At 40.4% G+C, this 25,190-nt stretch overlaps 1 long non-coding RNA gene across 1 annotated transcript; it reads left to right on the forward strand.

Annotated features, from left to right (window-relative positions):
• Window positions 1-63: 63 nt before the first annotated feature.
• Window positions 64-5,651, forward strand: LOC121890128. The gene is made up of 2 exons (XR_006093705.1): window positions 64-731; window positions 5,018-5,651. It is a non-coding gene; the product is annotated as an uncharacterized LOC121890128 (long non-coding RNA).
• The last annotated feature ends 19,539 nt before the right edge of the window (window positions 5,652-25,190 follow it).

Here is a 25,190-nt window from a genome sequence, read left to right on the forward strand (position 1 = left end):
ATATATTTTTTTTCATTATAGGCATTTTATAGTAAGGTTATTACATTATGTAGCACATGCAGTGTGGCGCGGGGGGTCTGGTTTTGCTGCAAGGAATTCCTTGTGTAACAAGAAAAAAGGCAAATTCAGCGCATAACTTTTACGCACTCCTAGGCTGACATAAGTTGTGTGCCTTTAACATGATACCGATATTAAACACTTCAGCATTTCTGCCTCCAGCGGCTCACGACACAGCCGCTGCAGGACAGGGGGAGACGGGACGGGACGGGGCTGGCTGGCTGGGCTGGCTGGCTGACTGACTGGCTGGCTGTGTGCGCAGTGCTGTGGTTTCCCTGTGGTTACTAATATGAATGCGTGTGGTCGCCGGTGGCTGTGCTCTCCAGCGCGGCGGACTCGGTTGTTTCTTTCGCCTTTCGTGTGCTGTTCAGTCCACTCAGCATCCATGAATCTTGAGACTGTGGTTATGAATTCATTTTGCGCAAAGAGGAATACAGACAGAAATATACCTTCCCTGCGTGGCCCTTTCAGACGGTCTGGGCACGGGGGTTTGCTTTTTTTTTTTCGGCCACTGCGCAAAGCCCAACTCCCTGAGTTAAGATTTAGTGTGCGCGGTGTGTGTCGTACCACAGCAGCTTGTGATGGTTACAGTGTTGAACAAACATTCGTGTGATGCTGGCGGTCATTCTACCCAGCGTTACGCTTTAAATTTTCTCAGGGACGCACGGTGTAAGGTAGGTAAATGAGCACGTTTTCGGTCATTGCGAGTATTCATCTTTACTACAGCGCGTATGCGCATTTTGCACCGTTGTGTTAAGTGCAAAAAAAAAAAAAAAAAGAAAAGAAAAGAAACCAATTGTATTTGTATGCGCGTGCGTGAGGATTTCCTCCACTAACTTGGATTTAAGGATGCTCTCCTGTTATAATACAGAGACAGTGCGGCGCTGTGGAATTATACAGTGGGTGAGTGTAATGAGTGAAGGAGTGAGGGGACGGTGCGGGATAGAGAGGACTGAGGGGAGGGAGGGAGGGGAGGGAGGGATAGGAGGAGGGAAGAGGAAAAGAGGCAGCCAGTCTCAGCAGCTGCATCTTCCTCAGACGGCTGTCTGAATTCCAGCAGTGGCTTTATCCTTACTTACTAGCGCCCTCTATCGTCAAATTACAATCACTCACAGGCTGTGGAAGGAGTGGAAAGAGTGTAAATCCAATCATGTAGTACTGAGGGTAGTTAGACGTGCTATTTTCATGCCTCCAATTCATCAGTTTCTCTCAGAAGTACTTTGTAATAAAGTAATATACACAATAATGGTTGATTATAAGTAGGGTGTGTATTTTTAAATATAGTATGATGACTCAGATGGTGTATATGAATGTAATGAGGAACTTTTAATTATCACAAATTACAATTTTCACCATAGTGGTGGCTGCAATTAAGTTGTCAAACATTCCCCAGAGTGATCAGTATGAGGTGATGTCATTTGACCAACTATGTATATGATTTATGAGCAATAAGGTTCAGATTTAGATCAATTAAAATGAAAAATAACAGGAAAACAGTCATATTCACAGTATATTCTTATTAAAAATCTCTGTCTAATCGACCCTAAAGGCTATTTAAAAAAAAACAAAACCGTCAAAGATTCACATTCAGCTCATGATGCTTTCTAGACAGTCTCATTGTAACAACCAGTATGGATCAAACAAGTCTCACAAGAAATAACAACAATAGCAGCATGTGCCAAGGTCTGTGGAATAACCAGATAGAAAGTAGAATAGAGCATGTAGGTGATTCCGAGACCACGTTTACTATCAGAACCGTGAGGATCAAGCCTCAGAATCATCACTGAAAATCATTATCATAGTTGCGCGTAGCATCGATCTTACTCTCGAGTGGATGAGTGGTCTAAAATGATGCCAGGGAAAGCTCTCCACGCAGTTACAAAGACCTCATCAGTGAAATGAGGTGTTTTGAAAACGAGACGTTCAAAAAAAAAAGTGACTCATACACCCACACAGTGACTGATAGCATAAAATTAAAACAAGTTCTGATGAGAGATGATACATCACCCCTCCCAAAAAGTCATTTTTTTCCTGACTGGATCTTGACTGATCTTGCAAAACACATCTTAATAATACGATTTACCTCTTGTTCTTTATTTTGCCTATTTATCTTATGCCCCATAGACAGTCTGGAAGTGTTAATGAAATGTGTGAAGAGAAAATAAAAAACTGCTGTCTGCTGTATTAATGGTTTTCATTTTATACATATAATAAGGGCAGAAACGTGTGACTGTCCTTATTTATATGTTACTGTAGGTAATTTTCATTGTAGTGCTGTGACACTGTGTGGAAATAGTAGCAATTATATTGTCAACATTAAATGACACTTCTGTTGTCTAGTGATCTAGCAAAGATGGAGGTACTGTAATAATCAGCCGCGCTGTTGAATGATGAAATTTAATGTCAATGTGACAAGTTTGCGCAATTGATTTGACACATTTTCAGTGATATGGATTCATGTTTTTATGAACATACAGTTACCATTAAAATCATTGTTAACTACTGTATAAAACAGTCATTCTAATATGTAATATTTATGGAAAATACAACAGCATACTTTATATATCAGTGCTCTTCACAGCCAGTTCCTCCAGTGTCATGTTTTATGCTGGTCTGTAACTATTCTACAAAACTACTTTTTGCTTTCCAGCCAAACTGAAATGGGTGAAAAAAAAAAACTAGACGATTCTCGACATTTTTTTTACAGCCTCTGTAAAAAAAAATGTTCAGATGACAAATGTTTCCATTCATTTACTAAGTGATCACACTAACTACTCACAGGTAAAGTGAGAAAAACAATGTAGAAGAAGACAAAGAGGAGATGAAGAGCTGCAGTAGAAACTGTTTCTGGAACAACTGGGCAGCACACTTTTACATTAAGTTTATAAAACAATCTTCATGACTGAGAAGTAGCCAAATCCTGCGCACTTGTACTTACTTTATTAACAATGTTGTGGTCCTTCGTCAGGTACAGTTAATTTGAATAAAGCGACTATGAGTGACCAACAATGTGCAGGATTATTTTGTCCCTTCTTAATCAAGAGTTTTTGATCCTACAGTATGTGCTTGTCAACAGGACTTAATGATGTTTTTGAGGTTAAAATGCTTTCAAGTAACTGTCAGAGTTGGTCATTCTAGTGGAAGTTGCATGCTAATAAGTGGTATTTAAGTGAAAAGAGTGATTAATTTCAAATTATAAGGGTGTCCTGGTAGCCGAATGGTTGAGGCACATACTAAATAATGTTCCAGGTTTGATTAAGGACCTTTGTTCAATGTCTTTCTCCCCATTTCCTGTCTATTGCTAACCATGAAATGGAGACACAATGCCAAACAATAATCAATAAAATAACTAATGCACTTAATATAATATTTTTGATAAATGGGTGGGGGGTAGTATTATAAATTCTGGGAAAGTATGTGAATGAATAGGACACAAAAAAGTGTAGCTTAAAACAACCACCGAAAGGCAGAGAGAGAAAAAAAAGATCTGTTTTCTTCTTCTGTGTTGATGCAGCTTCTTTCCCCTCGAAATATAAACTGCACTTGAAGATTTTGTTTTGACTGAAGCTGCTCTTGAAATTTGAATGTAGGTGATTTGGCCACTACGGAGCTCTTTTACTTGCCCCATGTTGCTTGGAAAACTCACATTCAAACTGTGTGATTGCAAGTCTTCCTTTTGTAGCTGAAAAATGCTGCTAATTGGCATTCAGTGGTAATGCAGCTGCCACAATGATAGTTATTTTCCAGTAAGGCATAAGGTACGTTTGTCTGTTCTCTCTAGAAATTTCAGATTACCAAAACTGACTTTTTTTTTTCTGCGTCACAACTGTGAATTACTGCATGTTCTTATGTTTTCAAATGAGGAAAAAAAAGATATGTTTTGCATATTATAAAGGAACAAACAAGACATTCCATAAAATCTTACATTTAAAAATGGATTGAGGAACCCTATTATAAACATGTGATGCTCTAAATAGAACTACATTTTCCAATGGAGTTGGACCGTATCGCAAAGTGGGGGTCTGTTTTGTTTGCTGTGTTTACCGATTTGAAAGTGTGAATGTTAGTTTTCAGAAATATATGAAAAAACATAAGCTCAGGTCTGCCATCCAAGGGAAGCTGTGACTCTGGAAAAGCTTCATTTTCATACCTTTCCCCCCACAGTTTTTTATTTTCAGTCCACTGTGGGGGAAAAAACTGCCTCACGCATGACAGCCGGTCTATAGATCACATAATGCATACTACAACTCCTTAATTGGCTTTCACTTCTCTGCATTGTGTATATGCATTAATTGTCATTGGAGGAGCTGCTTGGATCAAATAATACAGCACATAGAGTCTCTTGCTTTGAAGTGGGTGCTTGACTGATTAAATTGCAGTGGGGTTTTTTTTTGTGTGTTTTTTTTTTTTTCTATTGCTGGCGCTAAGCCACCAGGTGTTTAGGACTTGAAGTGAATACTGAATTAATTACGACATTGCACTTTGCAGGAGCAAAACTATATGTAAAAAGTGAATAAATGCTCACAGGTTTATGTATTATTAGAATATAATTGCCATTAACACCAAACCGGGAGTTTTGTTGAGTTCACCATGATGTTTTCTTACTGGCTTTAATTAACACTTCACTCTTCCAGCTACGTTGTATTTAAAGTGGTGATAATTTATCTAGTCTTTTCTCTAGAGTGTATCTATGAGCATGAAGCAAGGTTTAGAAATGGAAGCAGAAAAGACGTGATGTGGTTGGAAAGCTTTGGACAATGCTTCTTAGTGAATGACAGGCTGCTTTATCGGAACTATCCTTGTGAAGAAGTCTTACCCACTCAACGTCTTATCACATTCAGCCGACACCCCCTGGTGTTGGAGAAATGAGCCTAACCCTTTACTTAGTGTCTATGTATGTGTGTGTGTGTCCTTATCTTCCTTCCTGTCCTCCTGTGTGTATCTGCATTTGTCTCTGCAGGTGTGGGTGCAAGCGTTGATTCACACTTCCGATGCATATGTGTGGGTTTTCCCCTCGCATGCTGCTGTGTGGATGTGTCAGTCACAGTCCCTAGTTGAGCCCATCGTTGTGTACTCTCTGACTGCACGGCCTCGGGAGAGAAATACAACCATCCGTCAAGAATGTGTAAAAAGTCGGCCGATGGCAGGCGGGCGGGCGGGCAGCCAGCCAGGCCACTTTTAGGCAACTCTTTGTAGTGCTGCCCGAGAGGTAATATGTCACGGCATCCTCGACTTTGAAAGGCAGAGAGAAACATCAACAAGGAGTGACTCAACAGCACAGAGGAGAAGTGTCCGGCACTGTGGTGGTGCAGCTCAGCAAGAATTTTCTCTCCAACTCCCTCTGGCGAGTTGCTATTTTGAGACTCCTAACGCCTTGTTCTGCCATCTCCCTCTGGGCTTTGCAAGAACTATTGAAGAGATCACAATACACAATAGAAGGGGTTGAGAAAGTTTCATTACTGCCCATATGATTCAGGTAATCACAGGGGGTAAAATGGACTGTGCCATGCTTTTTAAACATGAAAGGTAAATGGTGAGTCTTGTTCTTGTTCCCTATAAAAATTGTGAAAATATAATCCACTGAAGACATTCTATATCTGAGTTTGATGAGTCAAAATTGCCATCGATGTGACAGCATCAGTGATGCAGCTTGTTGGTTTGCGTTATTAATCAGCATGGGTATATTCTGAATCTCTTTGGCTAAAAATGTGTCAAAAATCACACTCATGAGAGAGCACAGACTGAAGTCAGTGTCGTATTAGAGATTTCATACGCATGAGTCATACAAATGATGTAAAGAACCGACGAGGTTTCAAAGATGACAATGATGAATCTGATTTGTGACGTGTGGCTTGATCTCAGATGGTCTTATTAGAGTTTCAAGTTACGCATTTGTCACATTCATTCAAAACAACTTAAATGTGAAATTGCTATATTTAAGCATCAGTTTTATTTGTCAAGTATGCTGACACAAGGAATTTGACTCTGCTGTCAGTACATCTCAATGTGCCTAGAAAAACGAATACATTATTTTTCACGCAACAGCAAAAGTAATCAGTTACATGTTAGATTACTTCCCTTACTCAGGGTTTTAAGCAGCTCCAAAGCCTCCACACCCACATGTCACTTTATCCACTTTTCTCTGTGTTTAACATGTAGAAATAAAAAAGGAGGCATGATTGAACAAGCTGCTAGCTTATGGTTTAGAGGTATTTACTGCTACAGCTTTGGGGGTTTACACACCACCTCCACTTCTGTACAAAACCTAATTCCTGACTGTTGGCTTAGCAGTGGTTAGCACACGTTAGCGAGCCAGTGAAGAGGACACAACATGTGATTAAGGCAACTTACATGTCTCCTCTTTTGTTAGAAGCTAACTTCCTCCAGCTCCTGCGCTAAGCTAACACTACTGGTCTCTTCACTGAATGCAAAGAGCCCAAACTAATATCAACACTACATTAAACACCCAACAAGACAGCTAACAATACAAGCCTCCAAATTGTGAAAGTAACAGGACGTTACTAGGATTTGTAACTTTAATTTAATTACTGAATTTCTACTGTAATCCCTCACCTCACCTGTTATTGAACATAATCATCGCATTGCTGCAACATGTTACTCACTGTAACTGCACGTTTTATATATTGTTTATTTAGTATCTATCACAGTTTAACATATATATATATATGTACACAAGGGACATATATCAGTACAAGGGGCATATACATTGTACGCGTAACTCACCCCCACCCAGTCACAACTTAATCACTGACACCACTGACACAAGGGACACCCTGCTTTTCAAAAGCCCCTCGAACATCAAAAGGGACCTCTCAAAGCAGCCATTCAGAGGCCTTTTTTTCAATAGGATGAGGGTCGCTGGGGCTGCTATGAATGGATTGATTCGGAGCGAATGTGGTCAGAGGCAACTTGTATTGTGATAATTCCAGTGTCAACACTGTTCTCCACCCTCAACTCGCCGATCCTCAATGAGCTCGGCACTTGTCGCAGAGAAAGAGCCTTGGAAATCTGACACTTAAAAGGGAAGTTTTGCACAATACCCTGCTAATTCCTGCACCCCGGGCCCACCCTTCCCGAAAAAAAAAAAAAAGATAGAAAATACACCCAGCCGGAGCATGCAACACTAGCCACATTATTAGGATCTGTTGAGGGAATAATAAGGATGAATTACCCCTCCCCTTCCTGTGACCTAAAAATCGCAGAGCATACTAAATCTTGCCCCTGTGTCAATGGCTGCCTGTTATTTGCATGCATTAAAGTGAAAATAGCGGCTCTGTTTTGTGACACTCATTTTGTGTCAGTGTAGATAGTCACAGATTGTCCCCCTCTCTCGCGCCCTCCCTCAACTTCAGCAGCCGTGTGGAAAACATTATGTGTGAAGGGTAGTCATTTCCAATGCATAGTTACTTCTTGAGTGCCACTACTATGTTTATGTGTGTATTGGTGTGTGTGTGTGTGTGTCTGTTTGCCTGTCTGTCTGGTCTGCGGGTGTGTTTATCTTTTTATGAACAGCGTCAGAGTGTTTGTGTGCACTGTCCCACTGTTTCGGCAGAAAATAAGAAGACACCTGCTCGGCGATTCGGAGCTGGCTGTCAAAAACAGGAAAGAAAGTGTGGTGGGAGGAAAAAAAAAAAAAAAAAACCCAGGCAGCCCCGAGATATATCTATTCTGGCTCCCCACTTCCCTCAAGCTGCCGGTAGGAGACTTCAAAATGGCTCCACTCCCTGCCACAGAGTGGGCTCTGCCCTGTCAAAATGTCTTTGAATGGAAAAAACAGACTGAAAAGTTTTCCTCCTTTCTCTCTCTTCCTCATTGTTTTTTCTCTCTTACTCCCTCATTCTCTCTTCCTCTGCTTCTCTCTCCTCCCCCTCCTTCTGTCCATCCTTCATCGCACACAGAAAGGGCATCTCATCCTCTCCAGTGAAGCTCTCATTGAATACTGCCTTTGCTCTCTCACTCTCTTCCTATCTCTCTCTCTCTCTCTCTCTCTCTTTTTCTCTCTTTCTCCCTTGCTGGAACCCTGCCAGAGCTCTCTGTCTCAGTGAGGTATCTGCCAGTCACTCAGAAGTCCATTCTTCACTAAAACATGATGTCTATCTCCTGGGTCCTGTCTATAGAACAGTGCAGGTCTCGGTACCTTTGTCAGAAGTGATTATGATCTGTGTAGCCGACAGAATTGCAAACAAAACAGAACTGAATCAAATTAATCATTTGAGGTCAAGGGACATTTGAATGTTTCTCAGCTACACTTGGTGGCCAAAAGTATGTGGACACACAGACAGTATATCCATATGTAATTGTGGCTGCAGGGATTTTCTGCTACCCAGCCTCGAGAGTATTAGTAAATAGGGGTGATTCCAGTCCAATACCAGGGCCATCACCAATATCGGTACCAATACCAATGCATCTAATCATTACAAGCATCTAATGTAGCTGAATTAATCATCGATAGGCTACTTCTAATTTAAATTAATTTACCACTGAGTGATTTGCCAAACATTAGGAGTTTTTTTTTTTCTGTTTTCTTCACGCAAATAAATACAAGACTGTTTTTTTAATGATAAATAACAAATATATTGAGTGAAATCTCTTCAGGTGGGGAGGAGGTGTTATCTGTGAAGCTGCACAGCATAGCAGCAGGGAAGCAGAGATACTAAGAAGAGCATTCACGTGCAAGGAATGTGATCTAACATAAGACAAATTCCTTTTTTTTTTTTTTTGGTCAACACAAGACTTAGTGGGAGCATCGATTCTTTACATATAAATCCTCCCACCCTTAATACTGGGATTGGGAACTCATGTTGGCCATCGCTTGTGATCAGAATTCCAATTTCTTGGATGGTGTGAGTCAAGTTCTTGCACACCAAATTCATAAAAACCTTTTTTTTAATAGAGCCGTCTTTGTGCGTGGTGTTTTGTCATGTTGAAACAGGAAACTAAGCTCAAAGTTTGTATACTGTAGCAGTAAGATTCCCCTTTATTAACATATTAACAGCCCCAGACCAAAAGTGGACATGGTTGTCCACATACTTTTGGCCATCTTGTACACCAAAGGATTTGAGGTTGTGTTGGGTGAGTGTAATATAATGTCAAATATGAATAGAGTAATGTTTATACTGGCATTGAAAATGTCATTTCATATGTAGCACATGCATCGCATAAAGAAGCCAATGATCATTCATTTCAGGGATTCTTGAAAAATCTATCTGGCGAAATTTAGTCCCCGAGGCATTTTACAGTTATGGTTAAATCTAATACTTCCTCCTATGACAATGTCTAAAAAACCCATTCTGCCGTGATTTTCCCATTATTTCAGGTGGCTTCATCACCTGTGGCCAGAAGGAACTATACTTAATGGCCATTTTCATTTGATAATTGGTTATCTTGACATTTCAAACTAGCTCCGTAATTTGTTCGTCTCTATTGTGAGTGGCTTGTTAATTAGTGTGTGCCTGTGCTTAGCTCATCATTTCCAAAAAGGATTTGAGGTCATTGTCCAATTACACAGTTGGCATTCTTTGGACACGTTCATTAAAAATGGCAGTTTTACCTAACGTGAGTACTTTAGAAAATCTGATAACCCTAACCCCGAAGAATAGCCACTAAGAGAGTATTAATGTCCAAACTAGAGAATTCAAGCTGGTTTTTTTTATTATTGAATATCAACATGTGCCATTTTTTTCGAGCTGCTGCTGCTGCTGCATCTGAGATGAAGTCTTCAGGACAGAGGGTGATATGTGCCCTGACAGTGGTGAGAAAAAGGGAGATCCATGTTCGCCGAGTTAACTCCAAGGGAGAAGAAGTAAATGTCCTTGTGAAAGTCTTCAGATGAGTGATGACTCAGACTAAGCCTTCAATCTCTCCACAATGCTCATCTCAGTAATAATTCATTCTGCATCCTCAGAAATGGAAAATATTGATTTTCAATGAATAACACCCCAAACCAGCATGCAGCCCTGCCCAAGATTGCCAGTAAAGTAAAAAATAGTATGCTCTCTCCGCAATAGAGGCACGTCTCATGCATCCGCTCCAAGCATGATGAAACAGGCGTATGCGAGTCAGGAACCAAACTAGTTATTGTTATTACAACTAATTAGGAGATAAGTCGTCCTTGTGTTCAAGAGGCTCAAACTGGCAGATAATAATTGTTGCAGTGTTCATATTCGCTGTTATTATTGTTTGTATGGCGGTGTGTTTGATAGAAGACACAGCTGTCAAAAACAAAGTGGTTGGATCTGTTTCAAAACGAAATTCTGGAAAGGTTAAAGACCCCCTCCAGACATGTTTGAAAAATACTTTTCTTCGAATAATAATTTCTGTTTGATATGGTTTTTCCACAAAAAAAATGTTCAGATACCTCTTTAAAATCTTTAAAATGTCATCGCCCCCTTCTCCCTCAGAATCTATGAATATGCAATTTTATTTTATTTTTTTATTTCTAAAGTTTAACTGCTGGACACAAGATGTCTCCTATCTCCCTGACAAGCTCATTCTCAGTGTATGTGCACTGGAGCTTTCAAGTTTCCACATCACACATGTGTACATTGCATACTGGACCCTGATTGGCTATAAACTAGTTGTGATGTCACAAATCATGCTCATAGTTACATGCCTTAAACTCAGATTTAAGATGAGTAAAGAGAAATTCTCCTCCCCTTGAGGTAAATGAGAAAAACAGGCTTTGAATGTCAAAAGTAACAAGAAGAAAAACACATTTTTGAGTGGAGGAGGACTTTAAATATCTTTGGCACTCATATTTAGGGATTCTTCCTTGCCAGCATCCTGTCTTTGTCACTACTGTTTAAGTATACTCCTCCTTCCTACTGGCTCAAACATGAAGAATGGCAAAAACATGTATTGTAATCAATCACAGCTGATTATAGTGTAGTGATTAATATCCGATTGTCAGTAAGTATATACAGTTATTTTGGTGTGTTAGGTTCCTGTCTGCCCATCTTCAAAAACCCCCTATACAGTATGGCAACACTCACGTTGGCATGTATTCAGCTCCACGGGAAGTAATCCATTATGTGGTTGTATCAATGCCAGGATTAATGTGATCATCAGGATTGATCAATAGATTATCTTAGATTAATGATTCAGTTCAAAACTGCCTCTTGAATTACCAATTTCCATACACTCTGACATGCCTGTGGAAAGACTGCAAAGATTATCAACTGTACTTTTCCTGACTCGTATTAATCTCACACCTTCATACCTAGCACATGTTTATCCACAACGCAGCCATACTTGGTCAACATCAGAAAGGGGCACCCACTGCGTGATGTGAGGTTCTTTTAAAAATAGCAACAGGAATGTTTTTAGGGATAAAAGGCTCCGGCTTTACTGATGTGATTAAAATTAAAAGTATAATGCTTTAAATCCCTTCCATGATCTCTTTTGTTTCAAAGCACACAGAGATGACAGACGGATTAAAGAACATTGTTAATTTTTGTAGATCTGCGTGCATCAATTACCGCTAGGATTACCATTATACCACTTAGTATTAATACATTCATAAGAGAAGGTATTCAGCAGATCATGAAAAATACAAATCTGCACTCTTCAGCTTTGGCAGACAGAATTTGAAAATCGGATACTGTGTGCAGTTATGGAAATTGGCATCCGTGTAATTCATCACTTGAAGCTGAGGAATGCGGTAGGATTCAATGAGCTGGATTTTGATCAGTGCATTGTCAGAAAAAAAAAACGAGTTGGTGGTAATTGTTAAGTATACTAGCTACATTTCAGAAAAGGTTAATCACATGAGAAATCTACCTTAGCATTGACAGAAATGTCTGTTTTCCTCATCAATATGAAACCAGCGTTTTCAAACATTTCCTTAGATAGGAGTTCCAAAAAGCTCAAATGTAACCTTAGAACCTTAGTAACCATTAGATTGGACATAGCCTTTGTTAACCTTTTTGCAAATTAAGAATGTACTGCAGGAACAATTTCAAGCATGACTCCTAGTGTGTTTGTGAACGTACAATCTTCCTCCTTTCTTGGGCCAGGCAGTGTCTCATTTTATACCCGCTCAAATCACTCAACTTGTCCCTGGTTACCGCATCAACCCCCCAGCCCTCACACTCTCTCTTATCTGTCCCCTCTCCCCTGGCCTTTGATACACCCCTCTAGCCTCCACCAGTTCCCCAGGAGTGCAATCTGTTGTCCACTAGTATTGATCAGGCACACAAGGTTTTGATTAGCACACTTGGCCGGATAACAGCGGCTTCACCGCATGATTGTACTCCACCATTCCACTGTCTTGTCCCTCTATTGGCCAGGGAGTACTTCACTTCATTGGAGTCAGTGATTGGATGCACCCTGGACCCCCCAACATCCACCCTCCGTGGTAAAAGATCCAAGAGTGTGATGCTTTCTTCACTTGACTGAGTGTTTTTGTGTTGGTTTTGTCACTTGATGGCAAGTTAAATGCAGGCAGCAATGTGCAACCGAGATGTGTTTGCTGCAGAATAGATCCGAACTCTTACTGTGGTGGTATACATACAGTAGATGAAAGAACTGATACTGGTCACATTTGTCAAAAAAAATGTAACCGAGGCTTCCACGTTCGGCGGAGAATTTTGCAGGCGCGTCAGCAAAGAAAAGTCGGAAAGGAGAATGGACATAAGAGGAGATGTGAGGTCGATAGGAATGTTCAATCAAGAGGGACGTCCAACTTTTTCTCATTTGCGGGAGAAAGAAAGAGATAAGGGCAAGCTGTTGGCCGGTCAGGCATTCTGACATTGCAGGCGAAGAGTCAGCCACCCATTGGCCTATTCACTGGTCAGCCAATTAGGTCTTGGCTGTTAAGGTTTAATACCTACAGTTAAGGCTACTATTGTGTGCCAACTAAAGCTATTTCAGGCTTTCACTCACTTTGGGAGCTTTCATTAAATCCAGAAGAATGCCTGGGCTATTCACACAGAAGGCTTGAGTTAAAAGCCTTGTATTTCCTTAACTCTCAGACCCCACACTTCCCCCCTCCCCAACCCACATATCCCCATCTCCATACTCATGCAAAGACACAATCCTTCAAATAAAGTTACTTTTAAGAGCAAAGAAAGTTGGTTTTCTTTTTTTTTTTTCATTCGACTTTTCAGATTTCTATGCTGCAGTCATGCTTGTCAGGTGTTTTACAGGGTCAGGATGCCCTCACCGTTTTTTGAAGTTTCACCAACCCCTGCTTCTTTGGGAAGTCTCTCACGCGGGATCTTCATGTGATTCATTGACTTTCCTCCTCAAAAGTCAGACGAGAGTTTGGAGTGTGATTCCGGTTTCATTTGAGAGGTTTCCGCAGACATTTCACGGTCATCTGACTTGAGATTTCCGCTCTTGTGTTCTGGACTGAATCATTGTAAACAGTGCCCCTATTGAGAGTGAAACTTATCAAACAAAAAGGCAGGGGACCGGGCGCAGGCACATTCCTTCAGTCGTGTTCATTAGTTGCACACTCGCTGTGATGCATGCTGGGGGATGTTGGCTGGGCTTGGCCGACCACTCGAGCACTGAACGCGTCAACAGATGTAGCGTAGCCTCTCCAAACAGAGGGGATCTGACTCGCTCAAACTTGGCCAGGAGTCTGGGGAGTTGTTGATGGAGTCAGAGGAAGAGAACAGGACGAAGAAAGAGAGAGGGATATGCTGCAGGGGGGAAAGAAGAGGGGTAGAGGGAAAGAGGAAGGAAGATAAAGAGAGACAAACAGAGAGGGGTGGGAGGTGGGAGAAGAGTTGTTCCCCAGAGGGATCACTCTTGGTGTCTCACTCCACTGGTCCTTCTAATGTGTGACGCTCAGGAGATTGACAGACTGTGTAAAACTCAGCCCACAGGAGAAAACAACAACAACACAAGTCAGACACATGAAAACCGCAACTCCACCGCGCTGTGCTAAGAGGAGACTGTGGAGGGAGAGTTGGACGGACAGCAGCACTGGTTGGTTTGCTGAGCATGTGAGCTCTTTTTTTTTCAAGACCATCCTGATTCACATTCACATAGTTGCATGAGTTTGAACCTGTGAGTTGCCCTGTACTACCTCAGGGAAGTAGCTGGGGTAAAGTGCCTCCATTTCTCACGGGGTCACAACCTTTCTAAGTCTCAGTGGGTGTCATGTGATGATAAATTTAAAAAAAGACTCAGTTACCTCTTTGGCTACTTAATGCCCTGATCAGACAGAACGCTTTTTGCAGGTTGCAAAATGCAAGGAGCACTGCATTGCCTTTTTTTTTGTTGAAGCCTACAATTTTAAAAAAAAGAGCAGTTTCCTGTATTTTTTTTATTGTTGCTAGGCAACCACTGAATCACCTGCTCTTAGCTTAACTGTTATTTTGCTGTTAAGTAAACTCACTCAAGGCCTGCTGTTTTTTGTTCAAATCACGGTAACTACGGTTGGTAAAGTGATATAGCTCCAGGTATCCAGCAGCAGCCACCACTATCTCGTTGTCGTTATCTCTCAATTCATCTGATTGGAAAATGGGAAAAAAAATGCTAATGACGTCAGGCGTTTTCCACTCTGAGTTGAAGTTTTTTCAACTCGAGGCGCTCAGGGCACTCTGGGGTCAAAAACGCAAAGCACACAGATTGGAAAAATGTGAGGCACTCATCAATGCAAAAGTAGCAAGCAATAAGCTTCACTTTCATTGAAAACAAAAGCTGCCCCAGGTTGCTAAAAAGTGTTCTGTCTAATCAAGGCCTAAGTCCTCCCTCAAACCACCCAGCCAAATTTAAAGGTCAGCTTATCCAAATTACAAAACTCATATTTTCATATTTTCTCACTTTATCTGGGTGTGCACATAAACAAATAGCAAATTTGGCCAACTGTGGCACATCTACTGTATTTTTTACTAACCATAAATAGAAATATGTAAAATCAATATGCAGATATGTTTGACATATTTTGGCCACCAACCATATACAACTGAGGTGAATGGAATTGAGTTTGTGGTTCTCACAGCATTGGAAATAATGAACTTTGGAAAGTATGAACAGCAAAGGGTCTATCCAGAAACAAACCTCACTGTGAATAGTCTTCACTAGAACTACTGTCCACCTAAGAAATAGTCCCTGTCAATACCATTTACAGTATGCTCTGTGGATTATCCAGCATAACAAGGACATTGGGTCTCATTTAGGAACACTGTCATACTCTTATCCTAAAGTTCTCTTACTTTTTCCCACAAGACCTGTTTATACTAGTGTTCCAAGTCTGATTCACCAAACTCTCAACTGCACAAACTTGTACATTTCCACTTGATGAACGCCACCTGCTCATGAGCAGGAATGTATTCATGAGATGCAATCATTGGCATAATTGATGCTTCTAAATTGCTGTATAGGTCTAGACATAAATATACCTGTTTTTCCTCCGTTTGTGGGCAAGTTTCAGTCACAGAAAGTTTAGTGAAAAGATATAAAAAAAATCTGCAGGCAATCACACAACAAATTTATCAGTGTCAGTAGTCATATTGGGTCACCCAACACAATTAGAAAAGTGCATTTGCCAATAACGTGGTGGCCAATAACAGAAATACAGAGGGAATGGTTTCACGTTAAATTATATGCTAAAAAATATCTTGTTAAAGCAAAGTATTATATGACATTCACAAAGGCGGACGACCTAAATAAAGACCCTGAGGCAGCTGTTGAAGTGAGTTTTCCTAATAACTACTGAACTGTATAAGTTGCCATGGCAAAGTATGCAAATAAAATCTAAGCAAAACAACCTTTCAATAAATTGGAAAGCCATGATGATACTAATATGGTGAATATTGCTGAGTGAAGTTGCTGTACAATTTTCCAATGTTTTGAGCACCACAATTGAAAATCCATTTACCTCCATTATTATTATTATTATTATCCATATTAGAGTGGAGACAGAAAACCCTTGATACCTGAAAACATGGGCAAAAACAGTAAAACCAACACTATCTACAGTGAAATACCTTTAGAGGTTAGTGAAAAACTTATTTTTTTGTAACTTTAGTGTACCAACCCTTCAAGATATAATTTATTAGCTGTCATCATTGCTTTTACACAAAAACATTTCCAAACACCATAGTAGTTTGAGAAAAAAAACAAAACACTGACAGTCACGGCCGACATTCACACAAAGCAAATTCCTTTTCCGTCTTATTATCTTGTCCACAAAAACTGAGGAGACACACAGGAAGCAGGATAAGCCCTTTTTATGGGGCTGTACGTTTTCCTATCTCCCCACTAGCACACCTCACATGATATAGCTCCATATCAGGCAATGTGATGCTCCCACCCTAAAATTGAAAAATGCCATTGGATTCCACAATCCAACATTCTCACATCCTCTCCATCATGTTCTTGACACATGAACATATAATTTACTGCAAAAAGGGGAGCGTTTCATTCACATGTATCTCTCAGCTTGACCTTCAGCAATGATGGAGTGAAAACAGCCGAATGAAGATGAATGGCAGGCTCAGTCGACGCTATGACCTAGTGCTCCTCTGTCTGACTAGCAGGTTTAATATGGCCATAATGTGCTAATCCTTATTAAGGAACCGTCATCATCATCATCACTACCATCATCACATACATTCTGAGAGCTATTAATCAAGGTTGTGCGGGGGAGCATTTATCACGCACAAGCGTATTGGTTGTAGACCTTGCACATGCTGTGTTGTGTACCAATCATTAGCATACAAAACATGCATTCTCACATGCAAAACTGAATATGCAGACAGCATAACAATTGCTTAATAATGAGTTATTTATGCATGCTTACAAATTCCTTCATTCTTTAATTTTACTGCAGAGAAATTTGACTGCTTAACACATGGGTAAGTTCAAGGTAAGAAAAATATACTTTTATTTTGCAAAAAGCTGACTTTCTCCTGAAATTCTGTTCTAATCAAAGAAGGCTTTTTGTTGTTCTTTTTGTTCGATATTTCTACAACTCTTACAATCGTGATAACCACTGTAAATGTCTAACATTTATACAGACCCTTTATATTCCTCCAGTGTATAGTCAGCTGCATGACGAATGTTTATTAAACCCTGTCTGCTGTGAATTTGCAGTGGACTGCCAATTGCTTTGACAGTTTTTTTTTCTGGCGTTAGAAAGGTTAAATACTGATGTAGGGAAAGTCACTGCAGAAAGCAGTAGCATTTATTATGTGGGATTCTGTGCAAAATCCTGCACTTTTTGTAATTTTGCAGTCTGAATGTGTGAGTATTAACCCAGATATCAAAATGATGGGTTAATGACTGCACTGGATCATAGTATGAGTTGCACGTATATGATGTCATTCATTCATTTCCAACTATTTGTGTGGGTGGGTGGGTGCACATGAGTGCAGGGTGAGAGTAGGCCCCATAAAAATTCTTGCATTTGGGCCTGTCATAGCAGCTGCCACAGTGTGTGTATATGTGTGTGAGGTTGTGTGTGTGTGTGTGTGTGTGAATGCATGTGTGTAAAGCCATGTTAGTGTGTGTGTGTTTCTGTGTATCTGTGCTAGCCGACACCATGATGGCTGCCATATGGGAGTCATAACTCCATTAGCACATAAACAGTCTGCTAGGCTTACTTGGGTGGGACACAGACCCAGACACCACTACACACACACACACACACACACACACACACAAACATAAACTCACAGAAATAGCTGCAATTGTATAATTAAACTGGTAGCACATTAACAATGGTAATTAAAGGTACACATGTAAGAATTGGCCAAAATTTTAGTTTAAAACATTCAAAAATGGACTAAAATTATCAACATAATGTGAATAAATATATTTTGAGCCAGGCTGAAAGTTGTTAAGTTTCACCGTAAGGCTGTTAATATGTCACTTTATGAAGTTTTAACATTTTTTCAGGTGAGGAAGTAACCATTTAGATTCCCAATATGTGGTCAGTTTATCCAAATAACGCCTATTTGGAAATTTGCTTGGAGATGCCGCTGCTGCAGCCTCTGGCTGGGTGAGACAGCTGGTCAGCTCAGCTGATAGATAGATAGATAGATTAGCCTTTATTGTCTCCCTTGGGGGAAATTTATCTTGGACATTTAAGAGAACGTAGCAACACACAGCCTCACCGTATACACATAAAATATCTGTATACATATACAATACAGTTAACATGCAGTATCACACACAGATCCATATACACCAGGACATACTCACCAAGAATATTACACAATGTCCTACACCAAGATATTGCACATTCCCTCCAGTAGACGCCATGGCATTTCACCCCTCTACACCAATATATTTCACAGCTGCATGATCTGATGAACTGATCTGTGCAGCTCTTTGGTAATTTAATGTCTCTGTAGCATTTTGATATCTTGACAACACCATAGCACAGATGCACTGTAAACAGTAAGATTTACACTATGTTCAGTGAGTGGTAATTCTATGAGAGTGGTGGTGCTGTAAGGGTTATGTGTTTAAGGGGGGCGGGGGGGTGTGCTGGGGATATATGGCTCCCTATTTGTTTGAAGCAGGTGCCAAATCTACATATTGCACCTTTTAAAGGCTGAGTTGAGGTGAAAGTTTATCTATGATCAAATAAGTGGTACACTTCAAAACTATCAAAGCAGAAGCTATTATATTAAGAAGCAATAATAGACCATTTTAAAGGGTTAGTTCACACAAATTACAAAATCACATATTTTCCTGCTTACCTTGAATAGTATCTAACCATGTATATAGTTGTGTTTTATTGTGCTGAGATTCTAAGATACAAGACCAATGATAATCCATAGTTCTTACTTCCATGACAGATATCTAAAAGCATAGGTGTCTAAAACTGAATGTGTTTTCATGGCCAGATACCAGCTGTGGTAAGGGAGTAAATATGTTTTTTTTTTGTGATTTGGGTGAACTGAAATTTTTCTCATGTAATGTAGCTTTCATGGTGGTTCTCGCATACTGTACATGGGTATCTTATCTCATATCTAAATAATTGATGTGGGTGGTGGAACAGTATGAGCCAGGCAGTGAGGAAGCTACATGCATGCTATGCGTCAGATAGCCAGAATGATCTCTGTCAAGTCGCTCGATATCTTTGAACAAGTGTCTAAATCTATACAGTCTCTCTCTGTCTCTCTCTCTCTCTCTCTCTCATACACACACACACATGCATTCTGTGGCATTTAATGTCTCATCACCAGGGACAGTCATCTCACATGTGACACGCCTATTTGCGTGTGTTTGTTCACGTACCGCATGTGTGACACATCCTCCGTCAGGAATCGCCTGCTTGTTCTGATGTGACAATGCCGTCTTGTGTGGTGTCAGCACGGTGACCGCTCATGACACCCACACGCGGAAAGTGACACGATTCAACCACGTGTCACGAGTTACTTGACTTTTCGGTGTCATATGACACGCTGACCAGAGCTGTTGTCAAGCTGGATGGCAAACAAAGCATCATCACTTATCTTGCTAAGAGAGCTCAGGGAGAGAGAGAGAGAGAGAGCGACAAGAGGCAAACGGCGGATATTGAGTGTGTTTCTATCTGTATTATCTTGCTGTGTTTGTTAATACATGATAGCACTGCATCATTGCTAAATGCATGCTTGTCTGAGGAGTTAAGCCTGCCTGAACACTGGAGAGCAGGCCAATTACATAGCCTGGATTAAACGGCAAATCCCAGCTATAATGAGAACCAATCGCAATGGCCGTGGGGTATCCTAGCAACCAGCGGCACTAGGATGGTTGTTTGGGCATAGTAGAGAATGTTGTTGTTGTTGTTGTTGTTGTTATTGTGATGGGAGTACAGATGGGAAAAAAAAAAACATAAATAAAGGGGGGAGGGGGTGGAGAGTATAAATATGTGCAGTGAAACAAAGAGAAGGCCAGAGAGGAAGATGAATAGAGAGAAGGCAAAAAAAAATAAGAACAATACTGTGAAGTGGGTGATCTGACAGGCATGTGAAAAGGGATAGAGAGAGTGAGAGCAGAGAGAGACATGAAGGAAAGATACTGTGAGTGAGTAAGAGAAAGAAAAAGAGCAAGACAGACAGAAAAAAAAAAGAGACAGTGGAGAAAACATTGAGGGCTCTAGAAGGAATTAGGCAGCTTAGGGGGCATTATGTCAGTGTACATAGGATTTAGTGTATAAGTCTGGATTATGGCCTTTCGCTTTGATAGAAAATGCCACCTTATAGGCAACGGAGCTGTGTTTTGTTCTTCGGGCAGATATCAAAGAGGGCACCCTACTGCTTTTTGGAATGCACGGTCAGAAGGTGGGCACTCAATCCCTTTCACTGAGGAATTCAGATGGGATTTGTAACGCCAACCACTCTGTTTCTTACTGTGTGGGGCCAAATGGACCATAGCACACAATGACAAGACAAACCCAAGAGACAAGACAGGTATACAGGAGGCATGCAGACAAATAAGTAACATACATGCACAAGCTTACTTTAAAAATGCATTCCATTGTTCTATTTAATTTAACTTTTGCTTTAGGTTGCCAAATTTGTAGTGTAAAGGGACAGTACAGATATGAGAAAGTGAACAATTAAAAAGTCGGGGATATATATATCAGGTTTGCATTCAATTTGTTTCTGTCACGTTTCATAAAAAAACGTTTTCTTTGCTCGTGTTCTTAGTGTTTATTCGCCCCAAAACAGAGCAGTGTAGGAGCTGTATGTTAGCTAGCAACAGAAGGACTGACCGTGTCTGTGGGAGTGTGCCTGTGTGTTTGTGTTCTGTTCGGCTTCTGACTGATCTCAGAACTGTCCAGAAACTCTGGTTCTTACTGTCATTTCCCCAGTAGTCTCTCTCCTTTTTCCTCTCCTCGCTGTATGTTTATGAAGCATACTCCTAAAGCTCAAGGATAAGCACGCATTTCTCACTCAAGTGCATGGACATGTCTTTGCATTGTCTGAACACAGATGTATTTACACTTTTTTCACAATATGTTTTTACGCTAGTAATTATTCTTCGGCGATATGAACTACAGTTAGACTGTTATTGTATTGACATTATGTAACAATGCAGCAGGTATAAACCACACAAAATGCGGCATCTGTCTTGCACACAAGCGCGTATGTACACACACAGATATACACGTATGCTCACAGGATATTTGATCTATATAAAAACAGCAGATTCCCTCTCATCCATACACACCTACACACGCACACCCCAGAATTGCCACTATCCACTTTCCCTCCTGCACGTTTATTGTCAGCCGCATGAAGGATACCGTGTGATTGGTCTGAAATCCTACACAGTCCTCCTACACAGTAATGTGCTGTTTTGCACCATGAGCTCTCATTCAGGTGCCTCAGTAAATAGGGCCATTGTGTGGAGTGCATCCAAAGGTTTTACTCCCATCTCTCCCTAGTGGTTTGTGGCTAGTCTCATATTGGCCTCACTTTTCACTGTTGCAGTCAAAAGCATTATGGGGTTAGGGCTAGGAAAAGGCTGAATGTTGAAAGTGGGTGTTTCAGAACACTGCAGGAGAAAAGTCATGTTTTATAATTCTACATTTTCATTTAAAAAAATGGGTTACCAACTTCTTGAAAAATGATAGCACAAAACTGCAATAAATTATGTGGCAAAAAACTAATTAAAGCCCCCCTTAAAAGGACTATACCGATGCTTTTGCATGTTTTACCCCATTAACAACTAATTATGCATCCTACGTTATTGCAAACTAATTTTCAAAGCATACCACACTTTTAGACTGAATCTATACCCTCCAGGCAACTATTGGTTTCCATCTATTTCAGTATAGTGTGAGAATCACCTTGCAGAGATTTTCTTGAGATGGTAACAGTAATGGCAGCCTACTATTACATATGTATGTGGTAATGCACTTTCAAGCAGGGACCATTTCTAAAATTTTTCTTGATGATGCATTCAATTGTATAGAGCCACCTGCTGCGAAAGCATTGCCCATGTTTCGAATTGTCCTTGAATACATCAAAAAAGAACAAGTTTGAAGGTCCCCTGTGGAGTTTTTGACCACTAGTGGTGCCTTAGAACAATATTTTTTGTGAGTGGGTCCTTGATTTGTTTATGCACAAGCATGCAGTGACAAAATACACCAGTTTCAGCACAGATTAACAGTCGGTAGCCAAGAAATGTAGCAATATGCCAGGAAATAAAATGACTGTTAGCTAGCAAACATGGATGTAAACAACATAGGCTTTATGTTACTTTTACAAGCTTTGCAAAGCTTTTATGAGAAAGGAAATGCATTCAAGACATTTTTTGGCTTTAAGGGCACACAAGGTGGTAAGTAATGCTAAATGTAAATATAGATTGTTTGTTTACAAAAAAAAAAACCTCCACAGTGTGCCTTTAAAATTGCCTGTTCACAACTGTATTAGCATGTGATGAATTTACTTTGACCCCTCAGAAAAAAAGGTTATTGCAATTTATGGCTGTAGCTAACATTTATTTTCACTTTTGATTTGGATTAAGTAATTGATTTTGTTTGTATTTTATTTCAATCTGCAATGATGACACAGAAATGTAGCAAATCTTCACATTTTAGATGCTGGAACTAATGTTAGGCATTTTTTCTTTATAAATATTAAAACATTATATGAATTATTTACAACTGTTGTCAATTAGTTTTCTGCCAATAAACTAATCAATAAATCAGCAGAGAGTTGCACCACTACTGCTATTGTCTACTGATTACTGGACATAATTGTATTGTTTGTAGTATACCAGAATGTATTATTCAAATTTTTCTTCATCTCATTTTATGTATTTTCCAAGGCAAATGTACTTTGGGTTAGAAACAGCCAGTCATCATCTTGTTCCCCTTTAATATCCAATCTCAGTTTGCCACTTTTGTATTTCCATCTCAGTTCTTTTGCCACTCAGAGAGGAGTAGGAGCAAGAAAGTCAAAACTGTCTGAACTCCCCAAACGAAATGAAAGTTATAAGGGCGATGTTACCCTGAACAAGTCGCCCCATCATGGCATGACTCACATTTACACAACACCTGAAGGCAAAAGAGCTCTGATGTCTCCCTCTCTGTGTTTCCGTCTCTGCCTCACTCTGTCTTTCTCAGTGCTGCATCTCGATGTCAAATAGAGTCAGTGCCCACACCACAGGCCTGAGGGAACGGAGAGACAAGTCTGCCTTTCTGCACGAGTCTCTTCTCTTCATCTTTTCCCCTTGACTTTTTCTTTTTTTTTTCTTTTTTTCGAAGAATCCACATTTTGGATAGTTATTTTTAAATTTTAATGCTGCCAAGAGAAACCTGCATAAAAGGAAATGTATTGATCAAAAGGATTCTAAAAAGAGAAAACAGGCTTTAAACTGACTTTTTTCTCCCCTGATGGGCATTTACGCAATATATTCTTTGATGTTAATTTCTATGGAACATACAATTTTGTGCTACAAAATCTTGGTTCACATTTACCATCATTAACACTTGTTTGCTTTTTTTTAATTATTACAGCTGCCCATTTCTGTGCATATGCGGTATGTGCATTTCAATCGACGCTGGCAGCACTATTTTGGGGATATGATGAACATAGATTGTTTAATCAATATGAATGGTTTTCACCAGCTGTCCCTGGATTTTTTTTTTTTTCTCCAGGAATCTGACAATGAAAGAGAGCATATTGAAGGGAATTGTGCATGTGTGTGTGGAGGGATTTGTTAAGAGACAATAAAGAATGGCAGTGGGAGGGGAGGGAGGGAAAAAATAGACGAGGGGACAATTAGGAACAGCAAGTGTTAGAAGCAGTCAAGACACAGATTGAGAGTAGCTATGGAGTGAGAAAGAAAGAGTATAAGAGTCTCTTGTGATTTATACGGTTATTATCTCTTGCACTTGTGGGTGTGAATGGAGGCTGTCATGCATGCACCCTGGCAGGTCTCCTCTCCTTGTGTTTGGGGAACGGGGCCAGTCCCCGGGGCCCAAAGTTTGGCATTAGCATTCTGTGCGGTAATGGGCCCCCATTTGCCGCTTGTCACCATAAGATAGGTGACTTCGTCCTCGCCAGAGTCCCTCCAGCTGAGCGGGGCCCCGTGTTCCTGTTGTGCTCAATGACCCCTCTCATTCTGTCTGTCGATTTCCTCTCCCTCTTTCTTGGCTGCTCTCTCTCTCTCTCTCCCTCTCCTCTTATTTCATCAGTTCTCCCCGAGCAGAAAGGCACTAGAAAAACCAGCAGACTACAACCACATCCCATCAGAAAAGCTTCATTTGGTTATTCTTTGCCATTAAATGAGCATTTCTTTTCCAAATGAATGAGAGCTGAATGGTGCTATGCGGTCAGTGAACTCCGGTCATCGCTGATCTAATCCCACATGGTCCAATGAGAGCGGTTATTTTGCGGCTTCATGCGGTCATATTAGGGTTCATGATAGAACAGATGCTGGTGTGTATGCAGGCTAATGAGGTAGCAGAGTAAGGTTAGGGTTCACCCCTACTCTCCACCGTGGAGACCTGAGTTTGTTTGGAGCTTTGCCCTCAGCTCCGCATCGCCCTGAGCAGAGGAGACAGCAGAGAATATTAATTGGAAATTGGTAGGGAAAACTTCCTTTTTTTTTTTTTTTTGGGAGCTGTGAAGGATTTGAAAGGTAACACTGGTTATAGCTTTGTACTTTTGCCATAGGGATGAACTGAAAATGCTCCAAAGTTACATGCAAATACATACATACATTGCATATGTAAACCAGATCCAGCACAGCAAAATGCAAAAATCCCCAAAATATTTGCCTATCTGTCTCCAATCAACGCAGGAAATTATTTCTCCATCCTTCTTAACATATTGTGCATTATGAGTACATTTAATAACCCAAAATCCAATGAATGTCGGAGATCAATGACTCATCAATTTTGCATGGCTGATCATTAGTGTACGCTCCATAATGGCCCACCAGCTGTTCTGTGAAAGCCAGATCCCTCATAGATAGTGGAATCAGTGTATTTGCTGACATGTCGTCCTCATTTTGTTCAAATTAGAGCCTCTCTGTTCAAATATGTACACTGCTGACATACGCCGTATGACTGAAACATGTTTTCTGTGATCTGTTTGCTTATGCACATCCTCATTCCCACCTTACAAGTGACTGCAATTGGGTCAAACCGAGAGAGGAGAAGAGGAAATCAAAGTTTATGTTGCCTCGTGATGGCCCATATTACTGAG

The sequence above is a fragment of the Thunnus maccoyii genome, chromosome 22 (genome assembly GCF_910596095.1).
Source record: "Thunnus maccoyii chromosome 22, fThuMac1.1, whole genome shotgun sequence".
NCBI lineage: Eukaryota > Metazoa > Chordata > Actinopteri > Scombriformes > Scombridae > Thunnus > Thunnus maccoyii.